Source organism: Cinclus cinclus, chromosome 1 (assembly GCF_963662255.1).
Source record: "Cinclus cinclus chromosome 1, bCinCin1.1, whole genome shotgun sequence".
Classification (NCBI taxonomy): domain Eukaryota; kingdom Metazoa; phylum Chordata; class Aves; order Passeriformes; family Cinclidae; genus Cinclus; species Cinclus cinclus.
The window spans coordinates 37,535,492-37,560,624 of NC_085046.1; the positions used below are offsets into that span (position 1 = coordinate 37,535,492).

Below are 25,133 nucleotides of genomic sequence, written 5' to 3' on the forward strand. Positions count from 1 at the left end.
ACTCATAATTGTTAGTGCAGTGGCATAATCAGCCATACATGGTTTGTTTGTTATAGCTCAACAACAGAAGAATGTTTCAAAGAGAAAACACACGGACATGATTAGTAAGTAGCACAGTGATGTGAGACTGCCCAACTACAGAAGCTGTCTAGCTGGGTTATTAATTTACTTCAGGATATGCTTTCATTTTTCTTATCATAAGGGGCACGGATAATGTCAGATTTTAGTAGCCATTTACACTGAGTTGCTAAGAAAAAAAATACATGAAAGGGTTTTTTACTGGGATGAATGGATGTGTTGTAGACGTGTGGCGAATGCTACATGTTGTGCAAACTACTGAACTGATTGGAGCTTGCTTAATGCAAATATGAAAAGAGGAAATAATATCTGGCAGAAAGACACTTGGTTTTGAGCAATAAAATGTTTAATCAGATGGTCATCAAAGATACAGGTAAGTAACTTCAGCATTTATACTGTAGCAATTACAAGGGCTGCAAAATAGGCATCCTTTCTGGCTGTGTATCGATTGACACAAAATGGAATTGGAAATAGCAGTGCGGTGTGATAAGTAATGGGGAGAAGACTCAATTACATGATGGTTGCTGTTACTGCTTTTCAGTCTTACTTTGCTGAATTTGTTGGAAGCAAGTTTTAAAGCAAAAAATAAAGCCAAAAGGAAACAAAAACTGCTTGTCTATTAAATAGAAAAAGGTAAATTTGTTGCTTATATGTGGAGAGACAATATATTAGTAGCTGTTTTTCAAGAGTAAATGCCATTCAGTCTTAAAATTTCCAACGAGTTTGCAGATTAATTTTGCCCACAATTTCACTCACGCTTTAGCAAAACAGTTGGCTTGCAAGCCTTATGCTCTTCCAGCTTCTGCTACGTGTTCTTTCATACCCCTGACACAGTGACTTGAATCATCAACTTTTTCTAATATGCAGGCTACAAAACCTGATGAATTGGTTGAATTAGTTTTAAATTGATTTTAATTAAAATGTGTCCAGATTTTTTTTAATTCTTTTGTTTCTGTCTTATTTAGGGTTATATTAAGTCTATTGATTTTTAAACTGAATCAATGTAAACCTTGTTTCTAAATGTTCTTTCAACTTTTTTGACCACTTCAGCTAAAAGCAGTCATAAATTATGTGTTTTTCTTGAACAGTAAAAGTTTATACTTAGGCATGCCTTCAGCTAGGTGTCCATTTTGCTTCTTTATTCTTTAGCTCTTTCTGAAGAGAAAAAGCCCAGAAAATCCACAAAACTAAGTAGTGTGTTGGGGGAATATCAACTAATTGTAGCTAACTTATTCACCTCTTCAAATTTTATTGGGCAGGAAACTTCCTTTAACCCAAAAGATGTTTTTGGAGGTAAGATAAACATATGTTGTACAATGTAATTTTTGATGGCATTTGCTGTACAGCTTCTGTAAAATCAAATTCTATAGAGAAGGGAAAATTCAGGGAGATCTTAAGCAAGTGAAGTATAAATACCAAGAAGGTTAAAGAAGGTGAAGCCAGGCTCTTTTAAGATGTGCCCAGTGACAGGGCAAGAGGCAACAAGCACAAAGTGAAACACAGGAGGCTCTGTCTGAACATCAGAACGTACTTTTTTTCACTGTGAGGTTGACCAAGCATTGCCATGGCTCACCCAGGGAAGTTGAGGATGAGTCTCCATCCTCAGAGATACTCAAAAGAAGTCTGGACATAGTCATGGGCAACTGGCTGGTGGTGGCTCTACTTAAGCTGGGGGTTTGGGCAAGATGACCTCCATAGGACCTTGTCAACTTCTTCTGTTTCTGGAATTCTGTGATAATTGCATTTTAATTTGTTTGTTGTTTTCGGAGTTGGGTTGTTTGTTTTCCTTTTTCTTGTTGAAAAGCGGAAATAGTCTAGCATGTTTTTGAGTTGGTCATTAAGAGAACCTAAGTTTCAGTTTCTATCCTTTTTGTGGGCTGAAACAATGAAGGTGGGATGCAGTTTAAAAACTAACAGTGTGTGGTGGTTGTCTTACATATTTTGAGTTTACCTGTATGTAATGTATAAACATGTTCATTCCAAATTTTGCTTTTGTTATGCCTTAATAAACCAAACACAGTGTTTCTATTTGGAGCAGAATATGGCCTGTCTTTGCAGATAACTGATTGAAACCAAAGGTTGAACTTAAGAGAAGCCATGGAAGGGATGTGCCCAACTTTTACCCTTTTTGAAATGAATTAATATTTGGCCTGACATTTAAATTCACTAATTAAATCTTTGATTGAAAATTTTATGGAACCACTTCATTTGAGCAGCATGCAACTATTTTTATCACCTGGATTGCACTGTTTTATATTTAGACTTCCAATAAACGAAATTGGCTGACTGTTGTCTTTTAATAACAGTGAAGTTTAATACTCTTAAGTACTTCCACTTGCTTGTTTTACTGAAGTGTATATACAGTCTTGAAGAACTCTTCTGTATACTGAGCAGTTTAGTTGGATTTTTTTACACACTTGAAAGTTACTGGACTCCTTTGGATTCATTCCATGTCCTTTTGAATAAAAACCAAGAGCCAGCCAGCACCTTAAGAATTTCTAAATAGATACAGCTGAAATCCCTCCTAAACTTATACCACGTTTCACATACTCAAACACATCCAACCCCAAATACAGCAAGAGATCGATCAGCACTTAATCTCAGAGCCATCCTGCAGAATTGCCAACCCTCTGTTGTTGGCAGTGGTGTGGCTCCTGGTCTGCATAAAGGAGGATCCCTGTCTGCACTAGCACTCTCTGGCATACCAGAATGCTAGTGAATGGTTTAAATAACCTCCACACTTATTACTCAAAATATTCTTTTATATCCAAGCAGTAAACATTCTGGTCCTTTCATTTTCTTCTAAAAGCAGTAACTAAACAGATCAACAAAAAATCTGGAGTAAATTATATGCTTAAACTTTAATTGCCTTACAGTGGTATTCAATCCTGAAAAAAAGGTCTTGCTGGTGACGTGTTGAGCACTGTGTAGGTTACATAAAGAACTAGCATTGAATACACTAATAAAAAGCTGGGACCTGTATTGGCTTATTGCAGTAATGTCACATGCACTAAGTTTCAAATGTACTAAGTTTCAGAAGATGACTCTTAAGAGGCAGGAGTGGCTTTCCTGGGGAGGAAAATAGAAGCATCTTTCACCAAGATGCTTGGTGAAGAAATTATCTGAGGGATGTATAGTAAAAGATTGGGAGGCATTAACTCAGCATATAGACCACATTAAAAATATTTTTATGATGATTTTTTGCTGGACAAATAATCTGGAAGTCTGTCAAATGAGTGCCTGTGGGTCAATATCGTATACATGTAATTTGGTGTTGAAATTTCTTTAAAAGTTTATGGAGTTTAGGAATAAAGTTTAAAAATTTGAGCATGTATCTTTTTAAACAGTGTATCTTCTGTTTCAGAACTTTTTGTTAAAAAAAAAAAAAAACAACCAAAACCTAACCTCAAATCTCAAAGAGACTCTTTGAAGGTTTATGCATTAAGCCTAACTATATTGATCAATATGGAATACAGTTTTTGCATCATTTTGGTGGGTTTTGGTTTTTCTTGCTTCAATTTGATCAAATATATATATATGTTAAAAAACCCCCCAGTTACTCCTTGCAGTCCATTAACTTTATAAACCACTTTGATTTCATTTGTGGACAATTTGGTCCATTTCATACTGTGAAGCTTTGGTTCTCTTAAATTGAAGCCTTAAGAGTTTATGCTTCTGACTTTTAAGTGGTTTGCTCCAGTAATTTTATTATTAAAGTTGGAATTTTATCATTTAATTACAGTTTAGTGAGAGCGGGCAGAGAAATTTCAATATTGTTTTAGATAAGGGTAACAGTGGGAGAGGGATGTCCTACTGCTGATGATCCATGTACTGTTTAAAAGAGATACTTACCTTCCTAAACCACCACATAATTCCTCATGTAAGAAATAAATATTGCTCAAAAATATTTACAGATATCTTTTGAATTGTTATCCAATTTTAAGTAAACAACCCAGAGGATAAATTTAACAAGAGCACTTTTTCAGCCAGTTTGTTCTTGTATAAACATTCATGTTGTAAATATGTTTAAGCAAAAACTTTATTTGCACCTTGTGATTAGTGAACCTGTTCATCATTAAAAATGCCAGTAGTAGAGCATGTGATGTAGCATTGGCCTTTTCATATCACAGAAGCTAAAAGGGACTATATTTACTATGTAATTTTGTTGATAATAAATGCTGAAAATTGGGGAGAAAACTGAGTATATTCATGGGGACTTTACTGGGTTGTAAGTGGCAAGAATTTGGTGAAAGTACTCCTTGTAATGGTAATTACCTAAAATAGCAGTAGCGTTACGACAAACAAAAATATTTAGGCTACTTGAAGCTGAGAGCATCTTTATTGCTCTGATAGCTTCTGTTCTTCATAAGTACTACAAAAAATAGCTATTTAGTATTTTTGGTAACAGGATAACCATCTCTTGTGGTGTTTCATAGTTTGAGTTACCTCCCTTAGTTTATTTCTTTGTTTATGTTCTTCCCTTGTTACAAAGGGGTGATTAGCCCTCTGGACTTGTCACTCAGGTTTATATGGATAGAATTGTCAACTCCAGAATGCATTTTTGGGCTGCTTTTATTAATGCTACTAACTTATTAGAACCATCTGGCAAGGCTTTGCACATCATCCACAAGTATTCTCCTGAACAAATTCTGAGTGTGCCTTGGGAGAGGGGAGACTGAAGGAGATTCCCATCCAACAGTTGTGTACTTCGAAGGGTAAGGGAGTATGGACAGGCTGTTCTGAGCCAGCTGGCCAGCAGACAGTCCTGGCATGTCCAATTTACTATTATAGGTACGGTCTTTGTCTTATACACAATTCCAAACAGAAACTCTGTGAATCTGGGCACCGTTCCATGCTGGGTGTATGTATGAGGGGGTATATATCATTTGTCTATTAGATTGCTTCCAGGTTTCCCCACTTACTGCTGGGTGCTATTGAAAGAGTGACTTTCATAGCTGTGTTTGGGCGGTATTTACTCAGAGCTAGGGCCACCAAGTTATGCTGGGAAATACCTCAGTGGGCCATGGTTTTGCATAATTGTCTAGACAGGATGTTTTGGGAATGTAACCCACTCTTCTGAATGCAGTGTTGTGTTAGTATTTTGGAATTTCTGCACAGCAGTAGTATAGTTATTCATGTCTCTTAAAGCATGAACTTTATAACACTGATGTTAAAAGCTGTTAGAAATTTCATTAAAATCACATGTAAATTAAAAGGGACTTCATGTGCTGAAATGGAACAAGGCAACTGCATGCCTTGCTTGTACCAAGAGATCAGAATTTTTTGTATGTGTCCAGCTGGTTGCCAAGGTATAGCACCTGTACCCCATTTAATTTTCTGGGACTCTTGGCATTGATGATGGTCACTGTTGCTGGCCTTCCAATGTGGAAACACTATTCCAAGGCTGTTTCTTTAGATATGCATCTGCAAGCTTGTCAGATTATATCAAAAGGTGATATGGGGGAGGGGAAGAAAAGAAAGAGAAAGGAATTACTAAGGAGTTTTGTTGGCCAGAAATACATGACTTTGCTTTGTAGTGGCAGAAAGTGATGCTTTTTCAAGTTTAGCTTCCCAGACATAAAACCCATTGAGGAGCTTCCAATCTGGTCCCAAACCAGAGTGGTTGTTAACCTGGTCAAAAGTTACCAAAATGTACACTCTATTTCTTTAAATGGTTGCTTGGTGACTTTTTATATGGGATCATTATTGATGGTGTCAGTTTTAATAAATAATTCAGCAGCTCTCTCTTTTTGATTGTATAGCAGGATTTGTGGATAATAGAAGTCTGAGGACTAAGTGTGACTGATGAGAATGGATGGCACATTACTATCAATCTTGTCACTTTTTTTACCACAGGTTAAAATTGAATTTGAGCTATTGACCATCATTCAGCATATTTGTCCTCTCACTGTGTGTGGACCAAAAATGCTCAGAAGGCAATTATTAAACATTGTGTGCCTGAAATAACCAGTGCTAGTTACATAGCCCAAATATCTGTGTTCCTGATTTTATTAAGTTAGTCATTTATTTACTATATGGAGAGTGTCAATCTCTTGTTAATTTCTTAATTTCATCAAGCCTAATTTTCTTGTACTTTAGCTTTAGAAGAAATTTGCACTTGTATTTGGCATTGTGAAGTCAAACTCTTTAATCATTTCATGTGGTGAGAAAAGGCTTATTTGACTCTTAAAATTATGATGAATGCTCTGTAGTTAAAAGCCATGTCAATAAATTAAGGTATTCTGATAACATTTGTTCTTCTCTGTGTCTATACTTGACAGAAGGACAACTGTCTTTGGCTAATTCTGCCTGCCTGATTTGTTGTTTTTTTTTTCTTTTTTTGTCTCAGTTATAGTTCATGATTCATCATCTCAGAGTATTTTCCACTCTTCAGTCATCCTCAGTCCTAAGTGGAATTCTGATTGATTGTACTTGATTCTTAACATATCTTTCTGTATCATGATGTCCAGTAACCATGATGTTGTTGGATGTTTCTTTATTTAAATGTGTCTAAGGAGAGCAATAGACCATTTCTATTCACCATATTTCTTACTTGTTTTTCCATGCAGATTTCTGTTTTTCTTTATCAGTTTTGTTTCAGGTTCACCAAGCCCTTGAATATGGTTGGAACATGGTAAATATCATGTCTGCCACACCAGCCTTTTCCCTAATATAAAGCAGATCATTCAGTGATAACATAATTGTAAGCCAAATAAACTTTCTTCTTTGATAGAGAATACATTATTACTACGTACAGGAACTGATTTGGTCATAGCCTATAGAAGAATCTTGACATTCTTTTAAGTTTTTTTTTTCTTTTTCACATAAAACAGAAGTGCTGTGTGAACACATGGCAAGCTTGGATTCTTCCATATTCGAAAAGGTTGCATATGGATTGACTACCCCCACCTTGATCCCTTGCCTCATGATTTCTAAACCAGTATCAACTCTATTCAATCCAGAAGTTATACCTCTCAAAATAAATTTGAGCTCTTCCCTATACCAGTTTCTTCACTGTGCTCTCATCAGTAGCCCAGGGAATAGTTCTAGGAACGCTCCAGGCATACAGATCGACACTTTGAACCTGAAGCTTCAGCGTAACTCATAAAACTTGCTTCCTGATTTCTCCCAGCCCTTTCTGCACTGTCAATACTCGTAGGAGCCATGGGCACCTGTTTTCCTCAAGCCCTCTCTGGAATACCACACAGATGGCAAGTCAGGTCTGCTGCTTTAGTGCTTAGAAATCTGGACATTATATGGTCTTCCCTGGTATCATTAAACTACCTGTGTGCTTGATATTAAATTGCTGTCCACTTTCCTTCCCACTCCATGACCTTTTTTATTCCTGAGCATCTCCTAGCTATCAATAATAGGGAATACTGTAATCAATGGCAATTGCTCTGTGCTGTCCCTCATATTGATGTATGCCTCTGCTTTTGTGTGTTTATTTTTTAGGATGTTTTGGTTTTCTTTGTTTATTTTTTCTTTGTTTCTTTGTTTGTGGGGAGGTTTTTTGTTTGTTTTGTGGTTGGTGTGGTGGTTGGTTGTTGGTTTTTTTTCATTTAGCCAAACTCTGTTCTAGGGAGAGTATTTTTTATGCCTGGCATCTATAAGCTGCCTGCAACAAGTGTTTACATGCTGCAGTTGTTACACATCCTACATTAATTAAGAAATCTTTAGTTGCCAAGTTGGTCTTAAATGACTGTATAAGGCCATAGCATGCTTCAGAAATTGTTCATGTTCATAGCCTTAAACTGTGTGTGTTCCAGTAGAGGCCAGAAGGTTAGTGCACAGCAAGTACATGCCTTTTTGTGGTCTGAATGAACTGATGGCTTGACTACCTCCCTTCACCATCGGTGATGCAGAATGCCAGGGCATACTGCAAAAACTCCTGGGATTGATGACAAGCTTGATTTTAGGGTCTGTGGAGTTGAACTTCACCTTTTGATGGGCAACAGTGTGAGAAAGACATTTTGGTAGACAACTGAAGGTCCATTAAAACAATTCAGAACACTACTACAGATGAGTAGATAATATTGTTGATTGCTATATGCAGCTTTTTCAACTGAAATGAAACGCCAAGCATGTGCTACTTGCATCAGTGGATGAGGAACTGTGCTGTGTTTAATGGTCCCCTCCACACCTGGCTGTGCTCATTCAGCTGGGTCTACAATCCCGATTTACAATTTATATCCTCTCCAGATATCAATAAAACATGTATCAATATGTATGATACATGTAAAACATGTATCAATAAAACATGAACATTTTGAGTAGATATAGTCATTATACATTTAAAATAAATTCATTTCTGTTACGACTGTCTGGAGGCTAGATGCCTTTCATCATGTGTAGACCTTAGTACTGTACTTTACTTGATGTATTGTTTCATTTACAAAACAGCATTTGTAATATTTGCAGACATCCTAACATAATATTGGGTTTCTAGAAATAGCTAAATAGCAAATAAGATTATGTTTTTGTATGACAGTGATATGTACTCTGTACCAAACTCTGGAAGTGAGTATTACTGGAGTATTGATGGAGTACTACTATGTACTTAAACTGGCTTAGCATCTGAACTCTATTTAAACCTTCATAGCAGTAAGCTTGTATGCAGTAAATATATGCTCATTTCTGTAATGCTAAGCTCACATTTATTAAAGCTACAGCTTCCAATAACTATCCCAGTTTGTGAAAACATCTCCTACAACTACTTCTTCATTTCTTTATGATGAACAGATACCTAGTTTTTATATTATTTTAATGTATTTTTTTAATCTGGTTTTTCAATGGCAAAAATTTATACAATCGCCGTGTTGTTTCCGAAGTCTTCAGAGAGGAAGCTCAGTGGCTAATTTCAACCAATTTGACAGTAAAGTAGGAGTCTAAAAAATGCTGAATTCTTACAATAAGCCTACACACCATATGGCCCAGAGCCCACTTGTAATCCTTGTAGCTATTCCTTTCGTGTGCCAGTGGCCAGGGGGCAACATGTTCCCTTTCATCACATATTCAACAGATCGTCTGGAAAACAGGAGAGCCAATTTCTTCCAACAGCTTCTCTGGTGAATAAGCTCACAAGCAACACAAAGGGTCAAAACATGCTTCTCGACTTCCTTTGGATAGGCAGAAGTCCCTATTTAGGGATATGCTTAATATTAAGAAGGAGCTGAGCTTTGGAAGTATCTCCAATATTAAGGGATCTGCTGTTTTGGAAAGAGCTGGAGCAGACAATTTTCATGGTACTTTCTCTCTTGCTCTGTGCCTCAGGCTGCCAAATACCAGGTGCTGTGGGAGGACAGTGAGCTGACTGGTGTTCTTTAAGTGATATGGAGTTTGTCTTTGAACTTCAGCCTTCAGATATCTGATAGAGCTGTTGTTATGCAGGCAGTAATTTTAAGAAAAGGTGTGCTTTTGTGAGGGGCTGTAGTCTCAGGGCTGGTTCCTGGTAAAGCAGTTGACTGTCAGTGAAGTGCCTGATTCAGGCAAGATTCTTTGGTCAAAGGATGGGAGGATATGAATTCCTCAGAACTGTGATCACTCTGTAAGTTCTTCGGCTGTCTTTTTGACAAGAAGACAGTGCAGTATCTTTCTGGATCAACAGATAAATTACATACCTTTTAGTGTGCTGTAGCCAAGGAGATAAAAGTGCCCTCTGTCACAATTCTCATACTTTCCTAAAAGCTTGACTGGAATTAATAGCATACTTTCCCTGTGTCTGAGCATATGTGCAAACCTACAGTTGTTGATAATTTAGCTGTCAGGTATGTTGAATTAATATTCACCTTCCAAGTTATACAGCTGTATGATGTTAGCACAGACCACGTTTAAAGATAGAACAGAGAATCAAAACAGAACTGTATTATGTTGTAGGGGTTGGTGCATTCTCGGGAAGGAAGACAAGAGAGTGCTTATTATTATTAAAGAAATTGGGATTTCAGATAATGCCTGCTATTTAAGTCTCTCTGCTGTGAGTGGGAGACAATTTTACTGATGTTAAACTTGGGAGTTTTCTCAACTCCAGATTTCTTTACCTACTTTGGGTCTGTCTAGAGGTGTGAATTTTTTTCTTGCTAGATGATGTGCTTTTAGGTAAGTGCTTTTGTGACATGCAGCTTTATTGATACACTGTGTATGTGTATCAATCCTGTCTGCTGCTTCTTCCTTCTCAGTACTGTCCCCTACCCTCAGTGGCCAAATTTCAGGCAGTGTTTACAAGAAGGAAAGAGGTTTCAGAGATGCTGAATTCATATGAAGGTCCTGAAAATCAGATGACTAATGAAGAAGATTTTTTGCCCTGTGGGAATATTAATATGTAAATACAACCCATATTAGATATTAGAGAATCCCCATGGGAGCTCAGCCCTGAGGCACAAACCCATAATAAACTGTTGCTTGCTGGCACTGTCCTTTTGTTTCCTATTTTTACCCAGTTGGTCTCCAGTTTGGGGATTTTGGGGGTTGTGGGGGCAGGGGAGAAAAATAGGATTCTCGGTAAAACTGAGAAATTGATTCACTTCTGTTTCTTTATACATTGTAGCAAGTTTTGAAAATTTTGTAACTATTCTCCACAGAACTAACTTGGGCTTAATCTGCCTTTTCTTTTAAAAGACACTGTGAAAAGGATTAGTTAGAGGTCCTTGACTGACCATAAGTTGCAGTTTTTCGAAAATCTTATGCTTTAGTCTTTCTCCAGTAGTTGTAACTGGAAATGCCTGTTTCCTTACAGTTCTTGAACTAGAGTTAATCCATCAGTTAAGCAGCATTTTGGTTTATTTCTCTTTAATTCCTAAATGGAGAAAAAAATACATCCGTTAAAGTGCTGCTAAATATTAGGAAACAAATATGGGACATAAAAACTTTGTAAAAGAAAGAGTAGTGGAAAAAGAAATATTATGCTGCTCAATTCTATTTTTGTGATTTGCGCCTCTGAGAAGTGCCTCATATTCATAAACACATGGATATATTTCAGAGTGGTAGAAGTGCCTCATATTCATGAACACATGGATATATTTCAGAGTGGTCTGTAGAGACTGTGTTGCCCTGGATCAAAACTGAGCACTTCTTCCCAGACAAGCTATTGATTCAAATTGCAGGGAGCTTGGATTAGCCCTTGAAATACACGTACTGTTGCATGTACATTGCATAACAGTTTAAAGAATTTCTACTTCTAGCGGGGTAGAAAGATACTCTGTAGAGTTTTTACAAAGCTACATCTATTCGGTCTTCAAGTTTGTGGTGTAATAGACTGGGTCTGTCCATCCCCTGTCCCCTTCCCTCCCCCACCAAAAAAACCCAACAACAAAAAAAAACAAAAAAAAACCACCAAAAAAACCCCCCCAAAAAAAACCAAAAAACAAACCCACCCACCAAAACCAGTTAAAATTAAGGCAGTCTGTTTCTTGGCTAAAAGATGTAGAACTGGCTTACATTTATGATTCTCAGATGTAGGTGTCCTGCAAGCTACTGATTATTTCATTCTGGAATGAACATTAGATTGATAGGGGATGTTAATAAAAGAGGTAACAGTGTAGAGAGGATAACTGATGTTACCGTGCTGAACCGAGTCAGGAACAGCCAGATTTCATTACACGTGTATATCTGGGACTCTAGCACTGGGTTCCTAGGAAATCATCTGTAGGTAGAATTGGGATCACTGTCCAACTTTTCTTGGATCCTAAGGCACTGCAGAAATTGTTTTTCCAGCAGTCCTAGGAGAGGAGTTTGTCTCAGTCTGTCTGATGCTAACCATAGTTACTGATTCCTTAGAGCTGCAGCTTGTGTTTCTTTGGCCACCTTTCTTTTGCCCTTATTTCCCCCCAGGGCCCCTGCAGTAGTTTAGTTCTGAAACAAGGGGTGTCCTTCTGTCCTCTGCAGTGTTTCACGTGTTTTGCAAAGGGACTGTGCTGGGTCAGGTGCTACACCTTCATCTGTTGAGGGGCTGATTAGCATCAGAGCTAATGATAGATACTTTTGCTGATGGTGCTGAAATCCAAAGACTTAATGCCAATCAATGTAAATAGATACGGCTTTGCGTTTCAATATAATGTAAACAGAAAAGAAGCAGCTCCCTTTGAAACTCAAATGATTTCAGCATTAGGGTGTATTAGTGTAAAGACAGCATTGAAGTAATGTCTGCTGACTTTGAGTAGGTCAAGTAGCATGTAGTGTTTGGAAGATCTGTGGGGTTTGTGCATGAATATAGCTCAAACTGAAACAACAGCTTCTCTAAAAAGAATTATTTCTAATACAAAAAGACTGACTTACACAAAAATGTGTTTGCATTGTTCAGAATGATGGAAAGTGTTCTTAAGCTGCATTTCATTGGTCTAAAATTTTCAGGGTTTTTGGTTATTCCCCAAACCCATAAAATAAATAAAGGTATCTTGTATTAAATAGCTGTATTTTAGCAGGAATTAGCATACAAATGCTTGAAACTGAAAGTTTATAATGCCTTTTATCCTTTTTATGCTTATCTGTTTTAAATAGCTTCAGTGCTCTGTGAAGACAAAGGCACTGGTGTACATGCCACTGATAATAGACAGTGTGACCGTATCATGTATGCTTCCTTAATAATGTCTGACATTATCAGATTGATTAACTCAGCAGGGGGCTTTAATCAGATTTAACTACTGTTGGCAGCTGTACACTGGCAGAATAGTAATACATCAGGGAGTAATATTGAACTTCTTTTATAAGCTGTATTAATCTTGAAACTAAAAAATGTACCATAAAAGTTATCATTATTTCTAGCACTGATGCAAAGAGAAGTGAAGCTCACACATTGCTCACAATCTCACATCTCTTTTGGACTGTCCTTTACCAAATTTTCTGTTTTCACCAGTGCCAAACACAGTTGATCTTCAGATTCTCCTTTGGTAGTTAATGGAAGTGTATCTTAAATATAGATATTTCTTTCAGGATTCAAAGATCAAAAAATCATTTGGGACTCAATAAGTCAGAAAAAGTAATGAAAATATTTCATAGCTACAATTTTTAGCATTTGTGTATGTGACAAAATAATGATAGTTGGGTTTTCTGCTTTGTCCTTTTCAAGTCAAATGCCGTATTATGGCACATTTTTTTTAGTTTAATTCCATGCAGAATACTTTCTGTATTAATAAATAAAATGTAGGCTTCAAAGATGTTAATGTAACACTCATTCATAGATCAATAGTTCAGAAGGGACAACTGTGATCATCAAGTGTGACCTTCTGCCTATCGCATGACATTAAGATTTTCCGAGTTCATTCTCGTTTGAACTAAAGCATGTCTTCTTGAAAAGACTGACTTTTGATTGAAACAAATTAATGCAGGGGACAAGCATAGTCCTTTATTATTTGTCTCAGTTATTCTTTGGGTAAATTACAGTCTGGGTTGGTTTTGGGGGTTTTTAAAGTGTAGTTAAATGCTGATTCTGCTGTTGGTGCATTGTGTTTTTCATTAACTTTCCTTGCTTTGTATTTCTCTGTAACTTCCTATTTGAAAGCAAAATAATTCCAGTTCCTGGAGTATTCTTGTCCCACAGTATGCTTTTTAGGTTTTGACTACTGTTGTGTAAGGTGCCTATGTTCAGGTGGATTTTTGTTGCACATTATCAAGTTTTTCTTCCCAAACGAAATTTTGTTGTTATTCTGAATGTACTGTCAGCATATTTATGTCTTGCATATAAAACTTTGTGTTTCTTGGTATTTCAAAGCTGATATTTACTTGTATTAATCTTATCAAGAGGTTTGGGTTGTTCAACCTAGGCAGTTCAGGGTTTTTCCGTATCTCCCATCCCTGTTGAAGTTGTAATTGTTATCAGTGATGAATTAGTTCACTTCAGTTATGAATATAAATGTGAGCCACAGAGCACCAAGACTTGATTTTACAGGTTACTGCTGGACTATTTCAACTCCTCCTTTTTCAACTGAGCCTGCGATTTTATTTTCTACCTTTCTTATATTGCAAGCAGGTTGGAAGAGTATGACCTTCTCTCCTCCTCTTCCAGATTATGAGTCTTAGATGACTGACATCCCATAGCTAGTACTGTAGATTGAGCTGTCCTTAAACAATTATTTCCTCTTCAGAACAATTTTTCAAAATTTGTGGAAAATTCTTTATAAATAGTTTTTCACGTTACTTAATTCTCAATTGGAAGAGTAAGTTAGTCTCTAATTTGTGGAGTATTCAGTGTTCTGGTTTGTGTTTTTTGTTTCTGTCTCAGACTCTAGTAAGAGCTGCTGCACAAGGGAGCTTTGCAGAAGAGGGAATGATGCAGTTGACTGCTGCCTGGAAAATTCCTCGTCTGTGTTTCAATGGTCTAACATATCTTCAAATTCATAGAGTTTCATGTCCATCTTTTCAAGGCAAGGTTGGATGGGGCTCTGAGTAACCTGGTCCAGGAGGAGGTGTCCCTGCCCGTGGCAGGGAGGTTTAACTAGATGATCTTTGAGGTCCCTTCCAATCCAAGCCTATCCAATCTATGGTTCTATAATCATTGCTAAAACAGAGTAAAATCATCGGTATGAAGTTAGGTGAGGAAATTGTTTAAAGTGATCATAAATAATAAAATCATAATGAAATATGTGAATTACTTTATAGAAATCTAATTAATTTTTTTCCCAGAATATCAAACTTCTTGCTCCAAATGGTAGTGGTGATTACTGAGCTGATATTACAACTGCTGCAAATGTTCCCACTGCTTTGCTGAGTTTATAATGGAAGCATCTCAGGCAGTGACAACTGTGTGCACTTCATAATGTGTATATGACAGAGAATTTCATTTATATAATGTAAGCAAACAAAGAGATGTTATTTTGAATGTATTTATGATTGTACAGGAAAGTGCTATTGGAGACCTGTAAAATAGATAAGCATTGATCATTAGCAGAGGTGGAAGAGAGTCAATAATAACATACATTCAAACAAATCAAAGTGGCATTTTAGCAGTTCAAAAATACTCATTTCGATAAGATGCAGTAAGAACCATCAAAAGTGTTGATAGTTCTCCAGTATTTCTGCATGCTTGTGGGGGAGGGAGGTGGGAAAGATAGTAAGTTGATGAATATGTCAGGTATGAAGAGGAAATGTTTCTGAGAACAAGCAAATGTTTAAGCAGAACGTTACTAGCATTGCAGTAGACATTGGCATCTGGCAGTCATGTAATTTATGACAGTGTGTATTTAAGCAGCAATTGCCCAGAAAGGCAGCAGATTATAAAAATGTACATTTTTAAAATTCTTGTTGTGCTTTTGTTATTGTGATTTTTTTCATTTCACAGCCATCCTTTGTAAGTCTAGTACCTCTGGGGCTGCCTTGCAGATCATTAAGGTGTTTTGAAGCTGCTTTTGAATGACATAGTTTTACAGCTTACTTTCCTTGCATGTGACACAAAGTGTTCTGTGGCACTGTTATGATAGATAAAATTGTTACCAGTCTGATGTTCTGGGAGCCCTATGGGGTATACTTGTGTGTATTTATTTGAAAATGTGTTACTTAGAATTCTCATTTGTTGTTTCATGTCTTAAGGCCTAATTAAATTGGTTTGTGGATCAGACTGACTCCAGATTTACAAAAGCAACACAAAAAATACCCCAAAAAATAACAGCAGAGAGTCAAACAAACCTTTTACAGACATACATCTCACACAGCCTTATGCAATGCTATAGCTAAATACGTATTTACACATTTTTTCCTTGTTCTTGATAAAATTGAATAGCCCTGACTGCTTACAGTCTCCTCAACTAGGACCTGTGTGGTGTTTTTGTCGCATAAGACTTATTCATTCTAGCACAGGAAGGTACCTATAAGGGGTTCAGATAGTCCAACATGGCTTTATGTGGATTTGGTTGTTATTGGTAAGGCAGAAGAAAGAACATATTCTCTGAAAGGACTTAACTTAAGGAGTGATGTATGGGATGCAAAGATTGATTAATCAGGTTCTCTGCTTGCTGGCAGATATTTTGGTCCATGTCCCCATGAGTATCACCTGCTCTGGAGAAAAAAAATGAACTGCTTTACCAGGAAAAATGAATTAGAAAAAAAAACAAGTCAGTGTTAGAACAGTGAATTCAGTTGTTGCAAGGAAGAATTTAATGTATGCTAATAACTAGCCCACTTCTTAAAATTACTGAAAGATAGTGCATTACCTGTACCAAAAATAAATTTTAGGAAACTGCATAGTTAAAGATTTTCCTTCCTTACCACTTAGGTTTTTGTAAACGGGTTCCTGCCTTCTGTATCAGTCTTTGAATACCAAGTATCTTATGAATTTGAAGCTCCACTTGCCTCTAGCTGCTGGAAGGAACAGTCTGTCCAAAGTATTTTGGAACTTGTGAGGCTGAATGCTAGGATTAGATCGCTTGCTTCTTTTGCAGCCTGCCTGCTGTTGCTTTAAAAAGGGATATTTAAAGTCTTTCACACAGTTCCCCAGGGTTATCTGGGTTATCCTGAGTTTTCTTTTTCCAATGAGTCATTGCTACTACTCATGATAAGCTTTTCTGTTAGTTTGTTGTTTTTTTTTCCCATTGGTAGAGTGAGATTCACATACTTATTGCTGCTTTGGTTTAGGCATATGGCTGAAGAAAAGAATCACAAGTTTTAAAAAAATGTTAATTTTCATTCTGCTCCTGTGTGCAGCCAGATAGAATTTCCTTTAGGTTGGAAATAAGTCTTACTGGTTTACAGTTGGTTATTAAGTTCATAATTGGAAAATTGCATTTTTACTCTAGAAAGAAAGGAAGCTACTTTTGCTGCAAAACATAATTATTTTTCATATAAACTATTATTGAGTTAGATGACAAAGTGGTTATAAACCATTTTCCACTTGTCACTGCTATTCAGAAGAGTGGGTTTTTACAGCCCTATTGCCATGGACCATCAAATTTTGTTCTAGGCAATTGAGTTGGGACTCAAAGATAGGACAAAAAAGTCCTGGAAATCTAATCCCAAATAAAAGATCATACACTTTCTAGTAGGATGCTGGGCTCAATTTATTTAGTGTCTTAGAAATGGCAGAACTTTATGTCTGATGACAAAGCTTTTAATTGTCAGAGAAAGCAACAGTAATCTCTTGTATGAGATCCAGGGGGGAAAAAAAACTGAATATGAAAGGACAAAGGATGAGAGCAAACAGCTCTCATCAATAGATGTGTTATAGTGAACTCAACGTGCTGGAGATGTGTAGAATAGATCATCACTCCTCTGAAGAAAGTGGCATTTTCACTCCAATATTGAAGCAAGTACGGTTAGAGAAACACTGACAATCTGCTTCTTGTGGGAGTAGATTTTGCATCAAAAGAAAAAAGTTTTTCTTTTGCTGTGAACTAGAACTGTAAAATAACTAGAATGTAATAATTTGGGTCAGATCATTATAACAGAATTATTAATTTAAATATTCATTTTGAAATACTATATAATCCACATTAAAGTTGTGAAACAAAGATGGAATCGTTACTGTGTCAAGCATTGTTCCTCAACTTGGGGCACTGAACAAATGTGAAAATAAGTTTCTGCTTTCAGAGTGGGAGGGTATTACTTTTAGTTTAGTAGCGTGGCAGTCTTGGAGCTAAAATGCTAATTTCTATTTGGAATAAAGAAGCTGTTAATTGTTTTGTAGAATACTATTGAAAATCCATTAATGTACAGGAAAGCAAAATTGATTGTGCATCTATTCACATTTTTACCGATTCTTGTGAAAAATGTCACCGCAGACTAGAAGAGTTCTGTCCTGGGATCTATAAAAACTGTATTCTTCAAGCTTTATTTTAAAAAGGACAGAGGAAAGGCTTGCAATGTCAGTGAAGGCATGCCATCTAGATCCATTATTTGCAGGAAGGACATTGGAGTTACATTGTATTGTCATAAAAGGTGCTAAATTGTTCTCCTCCAAGGAAAACGTATCAAGAATTTGGTGGTGTTTTACCTCAGCTAAGTAATTAATTCCTCCCTTCAGTGGCCAGGACACTTAGTTGGGTAGCTGACTCTCAAAGAGGGTCATTTGATCTGCTCTTAGCGCTGTACAGAGCTTTTTGTGAGAAAGATTGCAATGTGGCACTAAATAAACAGCTAAGGGGAGAGGGGTGGGGGTATGAGGGTGGTTGTAAATGCTTAGGGAGAGGACTCGGTGTGTTTTTCTCAACCAACTAGACTTTCTGAGAGTTCTTATAAAAGTAAAAGCTGTGTCCATCCAGGAAGCTGTCACCATTATGATGGAGCTAGGCAAGGGTTCAGGGAGAGATAGGCATGGGTGACTGATTGTCATACTGATGTCAGTTGTTCCAAATTTATGCCAGCAAAGTGCTTAAAGAGAATGAAAACTATGGCAGGGCTAAAACCTGCAGTAGGACTTTAATAAGCAGGTCTTAGAACTTAGCAGGACTAACCCTGCAGTAGCATGTCTACTATATGCATCACTCCTGTTATTTTTGTGTGTCCCTATTTCATCCAAATCTCAGCTGGCTTACTTTCAGCTCTGTGAAGTTCCAGGTCAGAGTTCTAGAATTTTAAGTGGGATCCTATTTTAATTGACCATTTATATTAAATGAGCATATTCAGTCATGGACAATTTTAAACAGCCTACTGTATGTAACATAGTTATTATGCAATTTCACATTGCAGCTGTTTTACTTTCAAAACTGTGGTGCTCAGTTTTTATATGCTGTTATTTTAAATTCTGAATTAAAGAAACAAAGATATGAGTAATCATCTGAAAATGTTAATAATTTGATTTTTTTTAATGCACTGAAAGACACACTAATAAAACCAAGAAGTAACCTCTACAGATTTTAGATTGTGTTTCAAGTGGAGCATCCACATCATATATTTTAGCCAAATTCAAGTACTTTTTTCAATTAAACATTTAAAATACCAAGTTGTATTGTTTGAGGGCTTTGAATGTTAATAATACCTTATCAACCACGTTGTTACTGTTTATGGTATTTTTGCTCAAACCATTGGCATTATTCAAGGTTGCCAAGATGCCTTTCAGCAAAAATTCATGTTTCTTTGATACCATTTAATCTACAAGAATTATAAATACATGTCAACAATGAAAAAAAAAAAAAAAACCAACCAAAAAACCCAAACCATTTTTAGTAAAGTTTCTCTCTATTTAATTCTTTTCCCACAATATTGTCCTGCTTTGACTTTCTAGGCTACAGTTGGGAATCCTAAGGATTGTTATTGTGCAGAGTACTGAGGGTTGCCAGGCCCCTCTGGGTCAGCATGCAGCTTTCACTAACAGATTTGTATGAGAGCAGGGTGCATCCCCTGCTGCATTTTGCCTCTCTGTTCAGCTAAAAACTGCAGGACAGCGTCAGGATAAATTTTTGTGATGGATACTGTTATTAAGCTTTGGAGGAGGATGGAGTTGCCTTAGTTTAGCTTAAAAAATTTGATCCCATTTCAGACGGATTATCAGTAGACAAAAGGATTCAGCTATCTTGTACAAATCAACTTTTCAAGTTTTGTCCTTGGGGAGAAGTAACAAAAGCATGTATTGATTGCTCAGTTAGGCTAGTCAGGGGACTCTGCTACAAAAATAGATCTTGGAAGAAAGAGGAGGCAGAAAAAGCATGGACAAAAGAAAGGAACAGATAGGAATGTTTTCTTTGCAGATGAGTGCTTGTAAATGCACTGCAAATCTCCACAAAAACCGACAGCAAGAGGAGAAGGAAAGTGAGAGAACACCATATTATATAGAGTGGGATCCTGTTTTCTGAACCTTAAAATTATTCAATTAGTAAATAGTGTGAAACCAGCAGGGAAGTGGTGAACTGGGTGATTCACTGTTATGTAGAGCTGTGCATATCCTGTCCTGCTTAAAATACAGACAGAGGGCTCCATGTAGTTCCCAAAATATCAATTTGTTTACCTTTTTTTGTGTGCATATCTCGAGAGATGAGCCATAAATGCAGCGTCCACAATGATGAAGCTCTTGGAAAATGTGCTAAGGGCTGCTGAAGCATCTGTGAAACATCACTTAAGGTTGTCTTTCCTTGAAGGATTATCAGATAGATCTGGTGTCAACAGGAGACATGCCAGAGAGGATGAAACAATGCCAAAGGCCAGAGCACACAGTCCAAGCTGCAAGCAAAGAAGCTCTATCAGGACGATGGAAGTACATTAGCTATTCTTTTCTCAGAGTATGCTTAGGATCCCAACGTTTTTCTCTGCCTATGACCACAATATCAGAGGAATGTCAAGGCAGCATTCAACCTCCTGTAAAAGCCCATGTAGCTCCATCTCTAGGCAGGTTTGTACAGGCTGTGGTTGAGCCAGTGGCTTCTATTATTCTCAGATTGCTCACGAGAAGCTTCACCATCTATTTATTCCACATAAAGACCTTCTTCCTTGCCCAGCAGTCCATACAAGACTTTATCCAATTGGTATCATACCAGGATGTCTTGGGAGTATAATAGTTAACATAGGCATTATAGTAGAAGGCAACAAACTGCTGCATCACTTGACAAATATGTTTGTCTAATGATGTAGCAGTGCCTTCATATGGAACAAGTTCCTCCTTATTACATCAACTTCTTATTTTACACATGCTAATCACACTAAAATCAGTTGTTTCATAAGCAAAGTGTTAAATTTAATCTTTGTGCAGGTCACACTGCTGATGATTCAACTGGATTTCAAGGTAACAGTAATGGTGTCCTAGTTAATGTGTTAAATGTACCATTTTTTAAAGCTATGTTCTTGCAATCAATAACTGGAGTTATTCTATTGAGCATACCATTATTTTTCTCACTTCTTGTTAAGCTTAGTCTCGGGTAGGGGTTTAAGCACCCTTGAAAAGTAGAATTCATTTTATGACTGTCTTGAATTAAGTGTGTCACAAAAATCAAACAAAGTAATAGGGAACAAATGTAGACATTAAAATTGCAGTGCTGGTTTTGCAAAGGATTGTTCAATCTCAACATGGTGAGTATCTGAATAGTCGTATTGTGTCAAAGGCCACATTTATGCACTTAGTTTCAAAATGTGATGCAGCAATTTCATGTTTTGTGTTGCAATTTTTATGCCTGAACTCAACCTATATGTATGTATATTCTCTAAATGAATGTATGGAAAACTTGACTGCCTGAACAAATAGGGTTTGCAGAATCAGTGCTTTTGAGACAGAAGCTATCTAACCAAAGGACTAAAGCCCCTGCTGACATACTTAGGTAATGGGATTCTGTCACACTTTCTGAGACAATATTAAAAACATAATTACATATTTATAGTAGCACTTCGATTTCTTTTGGTGAGAACTGATGCAGACAAGCGGGAATGTCATTTTGAATTGCCCAGTATCACTACATGTTAATACAATGTAACAAAAATGGAAAAATGTATATAGGATGTACTGGAGTACTGCACATGGGGAAGATAAGGACCGATTGGAGTGTGTCCAGGGCTTTGAAACACCTCTCCCACCTGGAACGTTGAGATGTTTGGGGTTGTTTAGCCTGGAGAAGGGAAAGCTCTGTGGAGATTTTATTGCGGCCTTCTGTGGCTTAAAGCGGTAATAGTTTTAAACTAAAAGAACATAGATTCAGACTGTGTATAAGAAATTTTTATGATGGGGTTGGTGAAGCACTGGAGCAAGTTGCCCTTATAGGTGGTAGATGCCACACCCCTGGATGGTTGGAAAGGGTTGAACAGGAGCCTGGTCTAGTGGCAAGTGTCCCTGTCCATGGAAGGGGATTTGGAACTGGATGATCTTTAATGGTCCCTTCCGACCCAAACCGCTCTGTGATTCTATGATATAATAGTTAGGGAAAGGAGTTTTCATAACATTGGTATAAAGTAGTTCCCCTCTCTTGTCTAAGGATTCCATGCACAAGAGCATTCTGAGTGCAGGGTCTTTTGTCACCCCTTCTCAGAAGCTGACAGCTTTCACAGCACCAGACTGGAACGTGGAAGTAGTGCAGGTAAACAGAGGGCAGCACACACAGGAGTACACAGTCTAGGAGAGCCCCCAGACATGGACCTAGCCTGCTGTAGTTTTCTGTGCTCTCTCATTCCCAAGTGAAACCATCCAGGTCTGTGGAAGGGCCATTTGCATAGTCATTTCTCTCCTAAATTTGTTGCAATTTTTTTGGATTATTGCACCTTTCAATCTTATTAAACTTTTCTAACTTTGCCTGTACTTCACAAGCAAAATTAGAGTTGGATTGGATTAGAAATATAAAAGAGATGGCTCAACTGATAAATCATGTGTTTCCTTAGTTTAGGTTACTGTGTGCTACTCCAGGCTGCTGGCTTTTTGCTTAACTAATCCAAGATCTTACTGTTTCTTATACCAGTCACATGTCAGGTAACGCACCAAATTTTAACTGTCTGGAATCATTCGTCAAGTAGTAAGCAAAAATAACAAGCAAAAAATAACTTCACAAGAAGTGTCATATGTTTGCATATATTTGCAAAATACAGGCAATTTCTGTATAGCTGTATCTGCTGTAGTGACATAGAGGCATCATTCTGCAGTAGTGTACTGCACAAATATGGGTTTGTATCTATTCTTCAATCCCCAAAATAATGAATTAATTAAAAATAACTGGACCTTTTTCTTTAAATCTCCAGTTACACATCACAAATTCTGACCAGAGTTTCTTGGTTCCATCATTTTCCAGACATTTATTTTTCTTCCTATTAACTTTTTTTAAATTAAGCAAAACTATTGCCCCTGACACATAAGATATGGCTTGTTTTGTCTGGCTGAAAAATCTGCCCACCTTTTTAGAGAAGAAAGAGTTCATATTGACTATAAAGCTGCTCTCCTACCCAGTGGTACCTGTGGTAGAAATAGTGCTATAGTGCTTTTGACCTCTGATTTTAGCTGCTTGGAACAAAAAGAAGGCCAGGACAGGAGCTTGACCCCTCTTGTAGGTCAGAGTAGATTCCAGACATGTTTTTTTGGGATGGAGAGATATAGAATAAAAAAAGGAACTGTTTCTTTGTGCTGATATTCTGCTACCCTGAGCAGGTGTACTAGAGAGCGTGGACACTGGCAATGCCATCACTTCTGGGTGATATTTAAGTCATCCATTGGAGCAGGGAGCCAAGAATGGTTATCTAGCATTCAGTGGTCCATTCTTATAATGATAATTATGTGCATGTGTGTATATGTATGCATGTATCAGCTGTATCTCAGCAGCTCATTTCCTGGTGTGTTTATTTCACATAGATAATAAAGGCATTAGCTGTACTTGCTATGCTAGTTAACTCTAGCTGTTAGCTGTAGCTTGTTGCAAAACTGGCTTTGCTAATCCACTTCCATATTAGTCTGCTTTGTTGCAAGTTTCAGGCTTTCTTTTTTTTTTTTTCTTGGCTTTGTGTTACCAAATTGTAGTTGGCACCTTTATTACATCAAACAACCAAACTTATCATTTGTCAGGTATTTGTTCAGTTACTATGTCTGCACAATCATCTCTGAAAATGCTATTTTAGCACTAAGTGCCCTTTGTCAAATAAAAGTACAATGATGTGAAGTGGTGTAATTTAAAGATGATGTATTTTTGCCAAACCTGCAATCAGTCATTCAGTTGCTTCCTCTTGTTTTTCATGAAGGTATTAAGGTAGCAAAAGCAGGGAACCTCTCTGTTTATGTGTATCATAGTGCTAGTGAAACAGACTTTTAAACATCTAGTACTTGCAAAATCTCTAATGTGTAAATTCAACTGATTTAAGGATATGGATTTACAGGGTAAATGGTTTAATAAACAAGACAGAGTAAAATTACTTTATGTTCTCTTCTTTTTATCCTTGCTTTTGTGGGTTTAACTTCAGAATAGAGCTTCTGAATGCTCCCTATAATTTAAAGTGTGTTTTACAAAATTCACATTTAAAATACTGTCATTTTAATTTACTGTTCTATTTATGGTAAGGAAGCAAATCTATCCTACTTGCCCAGCTGCATGACAGACAGTCATTCTGAATCTGGATATCCTCTGACTTCCTACAATAAATTTGCTATAATTCCTCTGCTTTTCTCAGGGAATTCTAAACAGGCATTGATTTATTTTTTTTTTTAAAGGTATATGCAACCAGTCAAAAAAAATAGATAATTTACTGAGAGTTTGACTTTAGTTCCTCTGAAATATTCACACCTTTATGTTACATTTTCATCAATCTGTTTGGGGAGATTTAAGATGCTGTTTTAGACAGTTTGGTGGACTGCTGCAAGCTGAGGGCAGGTGTTTTCTGGCTGGTTCTGTTTGAGCTGCCTGCCCCACTGGCAGCTCCCGGGCTCCAGCAGTGCTGCAGGGCTCGGTCCCTTCCCCGGCTTTGGGCCAGAGATGGGGAGGAGGTGCCCTGCTGCTGGGCAGCAGTCTGCTCCCAGCTGGTTCCTTAAAACCAGCTCTTCTTCATGAGAATTAACTAAAATAGCTCTGAGGGAAGAGATGAGTGACTTATTATGGACTGCTTTAGATTTTCTATCTTAAGGGTGGAGGTAGGAATCTGGCTGTGAGAAACTCTTTCGCTAGTACTTAATCTTTAACTTTTGCTTTTAGTCACAACTGACATTGAAAGCCAAGAGGTTGAAGGGGGAAAAGCCTTGAAAAGGACACTGCATCCCTCAGGCCCCTGGAATTCTGCACATTTCATCTGACCTGCATCTGGGGAGATGACGGCAGCTTCCTGCTGCCTCTGGACTCTGACAAATGAATTCTGGCAGCTCCTAGTGCAACAGCTTTAGGTGTTACCATCCCCAGATGCTTCTGATCTCTCTGCTGGCACTTACTACCAGGGAGAGAGCTCCCCTTTGATAAAAATTTTTTGTTCACTATGATGCCCTGCTGTAAAATGCAGAAGTCAGTATGTAGACATATGCCCAGTTTTCCTCTGGGGTTGCTAGGTGGTCAGAGAGCTGTGGATGAGTTTGTCTCAGGCTCTCTCTAATAAATATATCGAAGCCCATTTGTTAAAGATAGGCAGCTATGTCTTCACTAGGAATTTACCTCTGATACTCTGTTAGAGGTGGGAACTTACTTTACGACAAAAATTCATTTACACAAAATAACACATCTAATTTTCTGGCCTTTAGCCACCTTGTATCATCAGGTCCAAATCCA

The 25,133-nt window shown here is 37.4% G+C and overlaps 1 protein-coding gene across 1 annotated transcript in view; it reads left to right on the forward strand.

The window, feature by feature from the left end:
• LOC134046015 (ubiquitin-conjugating enzyme E2 E2) overlaps positions 1 to 25,133 on the forward strand; it is a 194,060-nt gene that overhangs the window by 20,757 nt on the left and 148,170 nt on the right. The window lies entirely within an intron of this gene.